The sequence below is a fragment of the Squalius cephalus genome (assembly GCF_949319135.1).
Source record: "Squalius cephalus genome assembly, chromosome: 10".
NCBI classification, from domain to species: domain Eukaryota; kingdom Metazoa; phylum Chordata; class Actinopteri; order Cypriniformes; family Leuciscidae; genus Squalius; species Squalius cephalus.
In genome coordinates this window covers 15825722-15838228 of record NC_137131.1, presented here as the reverse complement: position 1 = coordinate 15838228, position 12507 = coordinate 15825722, and the positions used below count along the sequence as shown (strand labels likewise).

The window sequence follows — 12507 nt, the reverse complement described above, 5'->3', positions numbered from 1 at the left end:
TGTGTGTGTGTGTGTGTGTGTGTGTGTAGTCCCACAATTGTCTAAAATGTCCCACACAAAGGCTCTCCTATTGACCTTCTTGGGGAGAACCTTTTCTAAGATGAACTGGGGAGCCATTTATCAAACATATTTTTCTTGCTCTTCCAAACTTTGCTTTTGTAGAAATACAGTGAGCTGTTAAACCTTGAATATCAAGGTCACAGGACACTGCCAAACACTCACTGGAATAGAGTGCTGATTTATGGGACGTGAAAGGAGTCAGGCAAACGCCAGCTGCTGCAACTATCGCTGAGCCATGACTGGGTCAACAGAGGTTGCGATGACGGTATGACAAGTATGACGTACGTAGCGGTTTGGTTTTGGTTACAGCCACCTTGCAACATCATGTCACTCTGCCGTGCCAAGTTGAAATAAGAACAAGCAGAAACGTCTGCGCAGTGGCAGCATCGCTGTTTCAATTACAGTGGGTTTGAATCACTGTCACTCACTTGCATAATCTGCTTAATTAATAGCACATCTGTTGCTAGGGATTCAGACATCTCAAATAAAACACGGTTTGTATCCAAACTATGTCATGCATTTGTGATATGCGACTGCAAGCTTTCGGAAATGGATCGGATAGTTCCCTTCAGTCTCAAATAAAGACAAGTCCCCCCCCCCCCTTTTCTTATAACAACTTTTTGCGATTCCGATTTCACTTTAATGTGGACTTTTGCAGAGCTGTGTCACAAATTGTAACCAGCTGTTAGATTTCCTCAGGTAAGTGTGAGTAAACACTGTACTGACTTCAAATGGATTGTGAGTTGGAAGCCAAAGATGAACAGTATGAGCAGCCAAGAAAGATGTGGCAAGAAGTGTCAGCAAAACACGAAGATGTTTTTCTATAATTAAAAACAGCATCCATGCTTGAATCATTTGAAACTATCATAAATCTAATTAAAATTCATTCAAAATAATGAAAAAACACAAATAACAGTTTCACGAGTTCATTTGACCATGTAATCCTTAAGCTATTAAGGTTAAACGTATTTGGCTTGCTGCTTAGATATCTACTAATGCTTGGAAGATGAGTCTGGTAGCAAGATGACTAAATTATGTTGGTGGAGTTGGGGAGGTGGAGCGATGCCAAAACAGCTGATGCCAGAGCGAGGTGAGAGGCAGCTTATATGCTCCGGCATTTAACTGAAAGATTAGATGGGTTTATTACTCCTGAAATTACGTTTAAGATCTTCACTAATGATGAACTAATCATTGGTTTAAAAACAAATGACTGGTTAACAATGTTCCCACTTAGCTGCATGAATACAACAGCCCTGCACTTTTGATGTTGCTCCAATGCAGGCTGTGTTTGAGAAAAGTTAGAAATCGTTCTGCATGTCCATTGATTTTCTTTATAGAAAGTAATCTGTGAGAAAACTAGACAAAATGCAGCGCTGCTTAATTCACGAGATAAGGACAGTAAAGAGGGATCATGGCTTATTTTTCTTTTGATCTCGACAAAACAGGTGTAATTCCCTCGAAGCACTGGCAGACACAAGTGGTTTTCTTGCAACAGGTTTATTTGAAGCTTATTCTCCATTTCCACCGTGAAAACTAAACACAGTATAACGAGAAAATAAAGACTGCATTAGCTTAATATGAACATACAATGACATGCGCAGCATGTAAAATAACGTTTACCAAAGTAAAATACAGACACAAAACAGCATACCTCGTTGGCTGCATGCTGTACACAAGGGAATAAAGGTTTCCTTAGATCGCTGACATCCACTATAACAACCTTAACACTCTTATCAAAGCATTAAATTGTCCGTGCTTCACTTGCTGTTAGCTTGCCGACTCTCTCACACACGTGCGCCCCATAAAACCTTGCGCGGAAAACTTCAAAATAAAAGCACTTTACTTTTACCAAATAAATCACTAAATAATACTAAATGCGATTTATAATTCTAAATTATGACTTGGTTGAAAACAAATTATACATTATTATAATGTTGCGACAATTACACTCCCACCAAATCACACAAACCTTAATGTGGATTTCTCTACACATAATGGTTGTTGCAAATAAACTTAAACAAAACTTTTAACCTTTTGGTATTTAACCATTTAGCATGGAGTTTCAGTAAAACATTAAACACCTTAGTCTGCCTCAAGCAGAGTAACAACTTTATGTATGGGCCTTTCAAGAAACACTGTTTTAGTTGTGGGTTTCCCCTTTTTGTCAAATGTAGTGTTACTAACTAGCAACCTTACTTTTCTCACCCTACTATCTGACCCTGGATAGACTTCAGTGACCCTTGCTAGCTTCCATTCGTTGCGTGGTACCAGATCATCTTGTAGAAGGACGATGTCATTGACCTTCAAGTTTCTTTTGTCCATGTGCCACTTTTGTCTTGGTTGTAAGTTTAATAGATATTCTTTCCTCCATCGGGTCCAAAACTCATTAGCCAAATACTGCACTCGACGCCACCTCTTTTGAAGATAAAGATCTTCTCCAACAAATTGTCCAGGTGGAGGCAGAATGATGGTTGACTTCATTGTAAGGATGTGGTTCGGAGTCAAAGGTTCAGGTCCAGATGGATCATTCAAATGTTCAGCTGTGAGTGGTCTGCTGTTAACAATAGCCATAACCTCGTACAGAAATGTCCTTAAAGAGGTGCTGTCAAGCCTTTGCGATGACTGGTCAAGTATAGCAGTTAGAACACTCCTTACTGTTCTTATTTGTCTCTCCCAGACACCGCCCATGTGACTTGCCGCTGGAGGGTTCATAAAAAATTCACATCCTAGAGCCTTTACTCTTTCTTGATCCATCTCTTTCATGAGTTTTGCAAACTCTCGCCTTGCACCAACAAAGTTGGTTCCTTGGTCACATCTTAGTTGACGCACATTTCCTCTTATGGCAATGAATGCCCTTAAAGCATTAATAAATGCGTCAGTTGTCATGTCATCAATCATCTCTATGTGTATGGCCCTTGAACATAGACAGGTAAGTAAGAGACCATATTTTTTGAGATCTTTTCTTCCTTCCTTTACATAGATTGGACCAAAACAGTCTATGCCTGCGTAAGTGAAGGGTGGAGTCATCTCCGTTCTGTCTTGCGGTAAGTCACCCATCCTTTGTTCTTCAGTACCTCTTCTGTACTTTCTGCACTTGACACATTTGGAGATGTGTGATGAGACAGCACTGCTGCATCCCAGGATCCACCATCCATTAGCTCGCAGTTCGTTTATTGTCATTCCACGTCCTTGATGTTGTACTCTTTTGTGAAAGTGCTCAATGAGTAAGACTGATATGTGGCAGTTCTTTGGGAGTATTGCCGGATGTTTCACATGAGGATGTAACGTGGCTTGACTTAGGCGTCCTCCCACTCTTAGAATACCCTCTTCGTCCAAGAAAGGACTTAACTTATACAGCTTACTGTCTTTGGTCTTGGGAACTACCCGTTTTGCTTTCAAGCTCTTTATCTCATCTGAGAATGCTTCTTCTTGAACTAGCTTGATGATAGCGAGTTCTGCTTCTTTCCTTTCTTCTAGGCTCGTAGCTTCATTGGTTCTTTGCTTCACACCTTTGTATTCTTTGACTTGTCGTTTCAATCTAGCAACTGCTTTTACTGCTCTTGACCAATCAGAGAACTTCTGTAGGCGATCCAAAAAAGATCTATCTTCCTTGGCTTTAGTATTACACACAAGCACCTTGCGAAGCTCGGGATCATCCGGTCTGATTTCTCCCACCTTGGGTTCTCTTTTAGGTAGATCTTTACACCAAAGAAACTTTGGACCTGTGAACCAGTTTGAGGTCTTAAGTTGCTCTGCGGTTAAACCCCGAGAGGCATGATCTGCCGGATTGTCCTCAGAGGCAACGTAAGCCCATTGCTCAGGCATTGTACTTGACTTGATTCTCTGTATGCGGTTGGCTACGAAAACTTGAAATCTTCTGGCGTCATTGTTTATGTAGCCAAGAACGACTGTGGAATCTGTCCAAAAGAACTCTTGCAGATCTTGGATTTCTAATTCCCTTTGGAGCATGTCACTAGTACGAACCGCAACAACTGCCGCAGAGAGCTCAAGTCTCGGAATAGTTGTGACCTTGGTTGGTGACACTCTTGACTTGCCCATTACCAGACAGCAATGAACTTCGTCGGACATGTTAATGGCTCGCAGGTAGGTACATTCACCGTAGCCGGAGACGCTTGCATCCGCAAAGTGGTGAAGTTCATATCCTTTCACGTTGCCGAAATTTGAAGGTAAAAAACATCTTTTGATTTGCATTTCAGCCAGATTGGGCAGGTCTCTGATCCAGGACTCCCACTTGGGTCTTAGGTTTTCCGGAAGTTCCTCATCCCAGCCAATTTTCTCTCTGCACATTTGCTGGAGTATTTGTTTCCCCAAAAGGACAAAGGGTGCCATGAACCCCAGGGGATCATACACAGAGGCTACAGTAGAGAGCACACCTCTTCTTGTTAGCGGATTAGGTTTTACTTGAACTCTGAATTTGAATGAGTCTGATGTGATGCACCACTCTACTCCTAGAGCTCTCTCCATGTGCGGTGAACTCAAGGCCATGTCTAGATCTTTGATTGTGGCACGTTCTTCTTCTGGGATGGTTGCCATCACTTTCTCACTGTTGGAAACAAACTTGTGGAGTCTTAGCTTGCCAGTGGAGCAAAGTTCTCTTGATTCTTTGACGAGCTGAATGGCTTCCTTCTCAGTTTGGACACTTGCAAGACCATCATCAACGTAGAAATTTCTTTGAATGAAGCGTATGGAGTCTTCACTGAACTGACCTCGTCCTTGTCCTGCCAGATGTTTCAGGCTGAAGTTGGCACAGCCAGGAGACGAGGCTGCTCCAAACAAGTGGACCTTCATTCTGTAAATTGATGGTATGGTTTCCAAGTTGCCATTCTCCCACCAAAGGAATCTTAAATAATCTTGATCTTCCCTTTTCACGTGAAACTGGTGGAACATCCTTTCAATGTCACACATGACTGCAATGGAACCTTTTCTGAAGCGACATAGAACACCCACCAATGTATTTGTCAAGTCAGGACCGGTAAGCAGGTAGTCATTGAGAGATGTTTCTTTAAACTTGGCAGAACAGTCAAATACTACACGTATTTTTCCTGGTTTTCGTGGATGATAAACTCCATGATGTGGAATGTACCAGGCCGGACTGTTGTCAATTTCTTCTTCTGGGACCTTTTCCGCTTCACCACGTGAAATGATATCGTCCATGAAGTTTACGTAGTCTTTGTAATACTGTTGATCTTTCTTTAGTCTCCTTTCAAGACAGTGCAGTCGATGTGTTGCGCATGTCTTGTTGTTAGGTAGTTTGGGTCTTTCCTCTTTGAACGGTAATGGCATTTCGTAGTGACCATTGTGTTTCTGTGTGATGTTTTCTCTCAACTTTGCCAGAAACTTGAGATCTTCTTGAGACACCAGATCATCTTCTCCAGCTCTTTCAGAGAAGTCTGACTCAAGGACCTTTATGATGTCTGAGGGAGTGATCTCTTTTACTTTAGTTCGGCTCACATAGTGTACTTCAGTTTTGAGATTGAGAGAAGGCTCCAAACCTGGTGTCACTTGTCTCACTACTATGCGATGACTGATTCCGATGGCATCACCGTAGTCTACAGTGGGATTCCTATGGCCAACAATGCTCCATCCAAGGTCCGTACGCTGTGCATAAGGTTGATGATCTTCGCCAAACACAACTTCCTTTGGAAGTAGAGCTTGTGAGCAGTTATACCCAATAAGCAGACCTACTTCGCAGTCCTGCAGAGGTGCGATCTCTTCTTGGAGGTGCTCTAGATGGGACCATGCTTTCGCAGTTTCGTTTGTAGGTATGTGCGATCTGTTGGCTGGAATAAACTCACGCGTGTAGACTGGTGGCAAGGAGATGTTCTTACCGGAGTAAAAGCCTCTGACTTGTAGGTTATTTACTCTTTGAGAGCTTACTACTGTGGTTCTTGAGGTCATAGTAGAGAGCTTGAGCTTCACTTGTTCTTTGTTTGCTTCCAAGGCTTCAGCTACTTCACTTAGAACGAAGGTTGTGTCGCTTTGAGAATCCAACAGGGCATATACAAGGACTTCTTGTTCTGGTTGAGTTAAGGATGAAAGCCAGACAGGAATTACTGCAGCTGTTTGTGCATTAGCTTCACCAAGTATTACTCTATTGGAAGTAGCGGCTGTGGTTTCTTCATGTTGGTATGATTGAGGTATTTCTCTGTATCTTTCTTGACTTGGATTTTGCTTGGCTTGTGGCGGTCTTTGTTCTTTCTTGTCTCGCTCCTCATGCAGACAGGTAGGATGCCGCTTGTTGCAAATGTCGCAGACACTTCTACTGTTGCAGCTCTTTGACTGGTGACCAGACCTGAGACACCCAAAGCATAGACTTTCAACTCGAATGAATTTGATTCTGTCTGAAACTGCTTTCTGCATGAACTTCCTGCATTTGTGCAAAGTATGCCCAGTTTTCTTACAGAAAGTGCATGTAGTAAAAGTCTGTTCGCTGGAACTTGTGGTCAGTGTCTTTGCTCTGAAGCTTTGATGTTTTTGGACTTTTGGGTTTTCAGCTTCACCTTGTTTTAGTGACTGCAATGATGTGACAGAATTGCAGGCAATTTTGGCCTCCCTTGCCAGAAATTTGACAAATTGGCTAAAGGAGGGAAATTGGTTTATCTCTTCTTCTATTTCGATAACCTTCCGGTTCCATCTTGACGTTAGCCAATCAGGTAACTTGGAGAGAATTTTCCTGTTCTCATTACAGTCATTCAAGATTTCCAATGCCTTGATGTGAACCATGGCAGCCTCACAACTACGGAGAAAATCACTGAACTCCCTGAGCTCAAGGCTGTCCTTAGATCCCATCTTGGGCCACGCTTGGAGCTTGTCCCTGTATGCTTTTGCAATTGTGAATGGGTTTCCGTATCTCTCTTCCAAAATCTCCCATGCAGCAACATAGGCAGACTCAGTTCCGAGAAGAAAATAACCATCGAGGGCTTTCTTAGCTTTTCCACTCACGTATCTTCGAAGGTAGTATATCTTTTCTTTGTCTTGAAGGTTCTTCTGGTCGATCAGTGTTTCAAAGGAGAGTTTCCAATCGTTGTATTGCAATGGATCCCCACTGAAAACGGAAGGTTCAGGAACTGGAATTCTGTTGGCACTTAAAGCGCCTGTAAGCACCTTAATGAGCTCTGATGTACTTTCATTTGAGGTGGTCATAGCTTGTGGGATGGAGGTCATATGTAGAGACTGAGGACTTGAAGGAGCCGGGACTTTGTTATCTGCTACCATCTCATGCTTTAGTATGTCTTTCCGTTCTTCTTTTATGACTTTCACTTGATCATATACCTGCATTTTCGCTCGTGCTGCATTAAGACCCTTTACTGCCTCTAGATGCTGTATTTTCCTCCGTTTTTCTTCAAGAGTCTTCTGTAGAGCTCCAAACTCTTCTTCCATTTGAGCCTTAATTTTAGATTCTTCTTCCTCTCTCTGTAGTCTTTGTTTCACTTCCTCTGCTTCTCGTTCTAAACGACGCCTTACTGCTGCTGCTTCTTGATCAGCTATCTTCCTTTTAGCTTCTGCTTCTAGGCGCTGTATTTCCAATTGTTCTCTCTCTTGTTCTTGTAACACTTTCAGAACAGCTTGGCTTGCAGCAGCTTCAGCGGCAGCTTCTTGTCGTTTAACAGAAGATCTACTTGAATGCACCGAGTTGCCTTTCGAGAAGGAAGTGACAGAACCCGACTTGTATGTACTTGAGTCGAAGAGAGAGCCTGCTTCAGGCCAATCTTGCTTTTCTCCTTCTGGAATTTTTCCATCCAGTCGACTTGAGGCTCTGGATACAATGAACTTGGAAATCTCTACACACAGATCCACTTTTCGACGCGTGTCTTGCTCTGGAATTGAGAGGTCACGTAGTTCATCATAAACACGCTGAACATCTGCAGAAAGACCTGTGATGCAATCGATGATGTCATTAAGCAGATCATCAGGTAAGGGCTCTGTTGACTGTGATAATGGCTTCTTTGAAGATTTAACTTGGGTTCTCCATTTGTCGTAAATGTAATTGAACCTTTGTAGAAGCGCTTTAATTTTTTCATCTTGCAATTCTCTACCTTTCTCAGTTAGAGTTCTGACTCTTTGACTTCGTCTTGGCTGCTGCGCTTTCTCTTGCTGGACATCAGCAACACCAACTTGATCTTCTATGCTTTCCCTAACCTGGGTTGTAGGCTCACTTGACTCTGACATTGTCTAATCCTTTAAATTGACCCACTTTTCTAAATAAAGGCTGTAATTAAACTGTTATGTTTGCCTTTAACACTTACTCAAATGTAAATGTCACTTACATATTGTTACTTGTAAGCTTAAATGACTTAAAAGTTTTCAAATTCCAGTTTTCAATGAGATGAGGTTCAAATGAGATAAGAAAATTGAAAATGTGCACAAAAAAAACCCCCAGCTAAACTCAACTTTGGCTATTACCTTTCAAAATGTGCTGCAGAGTTTATAGACTTAGACACTTAAATATTAAATGGCCAATAACCTTCACTTATTTCCTAACACACTATTTAAACTTGAATATAATTTCCTTTTAACTCTGGCACTGTGTGTCTACAAAATGGCAAGCTTCAATGTATATTACATGGTCACATAAGTCAAAACATTTACTACACGCACTACAGATGCTATATTGACGCAAAAATCTTTTTGGCAAACCTTAACAGAAGCCCTCTTCTTAGATCACTCTTGACTTATTAGTGTTCCAGTTCTTTATGGCTTTGTCTTGAAAAACGTTGATCATTCAGATCTGTGCGTCCTCTTACTTCTGTCTGCGTGCGTGCATGTTTTCGGCTTCAGTCCTTTGATGACAGTTCTGCGCGCTACCGACTGATGCTGATCCTTTGAACTTGCGCGCCGTCGATTAATGTCCACTCGCGTTGATGAACAGTCCGAGTTTTCACTGTAATTCCCTCGAAGCACTGGCAGACACAAGTGGTTTTCTTGCAACAGGTTTATTTGAAGCTTATTCTCCATTTCCACCGTGAAAACTAAACACAGTATAACGAGAAAATAAAGACTGCATTAGCTTAATATGAACATACAATGACATGCGCAGCATGTAAAATAACGTTTACCAAAGTAAAATACAGACACAAAACAGCATACCTCGTTGGCTGCATGCTGTACACAAGGGAATAAAGGTTTCCTTAGATCGCTGACATCCACTATAACAACCTTAACACTCTTATCAAAGCATTAAATTGTCCGTGCTTCACTTGCTGTTAGCTTGCCGACTCTCTCACACACGTGCGTCCCATAAAACCTTGCGCGGAAAACTTCAAAATAAAAGCACTTTACTTTTACCAAATAAATCACTAAATAATACTAAATGCGATTTATAATTCTAAATTATGACTTGGTTGAAAACAAATTATACATTATTATAATGTTGCGACAATTACAACAGGTTCTTGAGTTTCTAATTAGTTCTCTTGCAAAAACAAGAAAGCAAAAAAACAGTAATGCATGGCCTCTAGATAACTTACCAGTGGTAAATAACTATGCTGGCACAGATTGCCTAAAGATATGTTATACAGCAGAGTCCGTAAGTTTGCATACCCCTTGCAGTATATTTAGAAATAAAATATCAAGAAATGTGGCTGGTTAGATAGTTAATGAGAACTGAATGCAAAAAGTGTACAGTTTTTAATATTACAGAAAGCATGTCAAGGCTAGTTACTAGGTCATTTTCTGGGTCTTGTCTTGGGCAAACACTACCCTATATTGGATACGTGTAACATGAGCTGAGTGTGTGCAGTGGGTCACGTACTGTACTGCAGATCTCAAGGAGGTGTTGCAAGCAGTAGATCCCACAAACACTAACCCATTCACCTTGCTGTCACCATGTCCTTTAGTCTTCACAATCTATTATTAAAACAGAAGTAATCTCATGAAGATAATACACTTCATCTGACAAGCTACCTAACACGGCAGGTTTTCCACAATGTTAGCAGCAATGCAAACCTCTGAGGATTTCATAGCCAGCACAAGTCCTTACTTGTTACAGTCTATCTTTTACAGGTTTGGTTCCTTTTTAGTGAGAATGCAAGCCTCCGCTTAAAATAAAAACTGAGAATGTGCATGGTTTTGAAAATCCTAGGTTGATCTGTATTAAAGAGACTGTAATGAGACTGTACTCATTATTCCTCTGTGTTGAATAAATTTGGATTCTCATAGTGTTTTTCATGATACTGCCAACTGCCATCATCCTTTTAGGCCCCCAGGTTCAAATGGAGAGTGTATTTGTCTTAATTTTGTAACATGAGAAATAATAGACCAAATTCACTGATATAAAATTAGCAGGCTTGAATCTATGAGTTTTAAGTGTAAAAGATTCTCATGTTATCAGTTATGCAGCTGCTGTACATCACTTAGTTACGACAAAAAACAAACCACAGTAAACAACAATAGATTGTGTTGGGTATTACCTCGGGTAATTACCCCCCAAAAAATGAAAACTTTGAAAATACAGGTCAAACTATTTACCGTAACTTTCTTGAAAAAGTGCTCCTAGGATAGAAGAAAACATGTTGTGGCTGCCATGAGGAACCGTAAACCTGCATGTAAATAGAGAATAAACCGGCTGATCCAGCTTGACTGCACGGATTCCACTCTTTACTGCTGTTGTATCACCTATAGACAAAACACAATTGTTAATCCTCCTTTAAAAGCTGATGTACAAAACTTACTTGACATATTTTTTGTACACTAGCACAAAGTGTGCAGAAGATGTAGTTAGAACTACAAATGTTCTATAGCTAACCATATATAAAGAAACAACTTCCCCATAATTAGCCTTACTTACATCTTACATCTCAAATCCATCTTTACCCTGATTCACTGTCAAACAAACCCATTCAATAAAGTTCTAAAAGACAGTATCTTAACCTAACCTTAATAGTTTGTATAGCATAACTTTGTATAGAATGAAAAATAAAGTTAATTCCAAGTAAATTTAATTGGAAAACAAGTCATAATAGCTCATGCCAGTTTTCTTATCTTATTTTAAGAATGCTTACATGTAGATTTTTTACAGGACAACAAAGCAAAAGTACTGATTAATATGATGCAGTGCAGTGCAGAAAGTGATTTGTTTGACTTTGTGTTGTCGATATAGAGAAGCAAATAAAACAACGTCACAATAATAAATGAAACCACAGCCTCCTCCCATAACTTGAAATAAAAGCACAACAGTAAATGAATCAACATTACCACATTTCCTCGGATTCCTGCTTCGCGCACTGTCCTAAAAACACCCGCCAGCTGTGTCTGTGTGGACCTGCCCTTCACAACATAAACAAACTCTCCCACTACAAACATTAACAGAAAAACACTCCAGCTTTCTTCGAGGGGCAGATGCGACACAATTGGTTGTAAAATATAAAGAATCTGGGTAATTTCGGAGTTAATTCAAAACTAAGAGATGACTAGCGTAGGAAACAGTTACCACGTGATTAAGACGTACGTAAACAATGACCGATAACTGATCCATGTATTAATTTATTTAAAAGAAAGAGCTTTCACTGCACTCTTTTCGCAAGTTTTTAATAACAGTGTCACTGTAGAGAGCATGCTTGACAATATGAGTGTAATGTGTTAACAAAACTGAGGAAAAGGCGGAAAAAATCATCTTATGTGAACAGAATTTTCATTTTAAGCTTTAACTTTGTCACTTCATACAAAACGCTATCAATTAAATCAGTCAGCAACACAAATTTAATAGAGTCATTTAATTTTAAAAAAAGGCTTAAAATATGCTATTTACACCAAAGAATGTGATTACATTATCTGAGATGTGGTAGAATTGTTCATGACTTCCAGAAATATGAAAAAAAAAAAAAAAGAAATTACAAAAAAAAAAAAAAAACTAAATCTGAGGAAACACACACACACACACACACACACACACACACACACACACACAATTTCTAAAGATATCTGGAAACACTGAAGCTTATTTATTTTGATTACAAAATAGGTAGGCCTACACTTGTTTTCACACTGCTTGCTGTGGGTCATGTTCTCTGTACAGAACACACAGATCATTAAATCCACATTACCTAACCACAGCAATTCTGGATTTGATTGAAAATCTATTTGACAGTCCCTCTCAAATGGAATTGTGTGTCTACCCTTATGTAACGTGAAACGATTTGTCCTTCATGTTCATATAAAATGTAAGGTTACATTCTTGAGAATTTCCAAAGTTTAATACCAGAGGAACCCAGAGTTCCAGATGCAGGTTGCCATAGTAACTGCAGATCATCAGAGGCCTCAGACATTGTGTTCTAGCGCAGCTTGTACTGCTGCTCTGATGTTTGTGGGAGAGACAGAGGATGATTAGCATTCAACATGTTTCATACGGTCATAACTCATCATGATATGATCTCTTTCTCTCTCTCTCTCTCTCTTTCTGCCTTCTCTGTGGGGAAGTTAGACATCTTA

The 12507-nt window shown here is 40.3% G+C and overlaps 1 protein-coding gene across 1 annotated transcript in view; it reads right to left on the bottom strand.

Annotated features, from left to right (window-relative positions):
* The window catches only part of sgip1a (SH3GL interacting endocytic adaptor 1a), an 82023-nt gene extending 70526 nt beyond the window's left edge, over nt 1-11497 (bottom strand). The window contains exons 1-3 of the mRNA XM_079883676.1: nt 11275-11497; nt 10549-10695; nt 9833-9927 (exon numbers count right to left, since the gene is read on the bottom strand). The gene's annotated coding sequence lies outside the window, so the exon portion shown is untranslated. The remainder of the gene's footprint in view (nt 1-9832; nt 9928-10548; nt 10696-11274) is intronic.
* Between the last annotated feature and the right edge of the window lie 1010 nt (nt 11498-12507).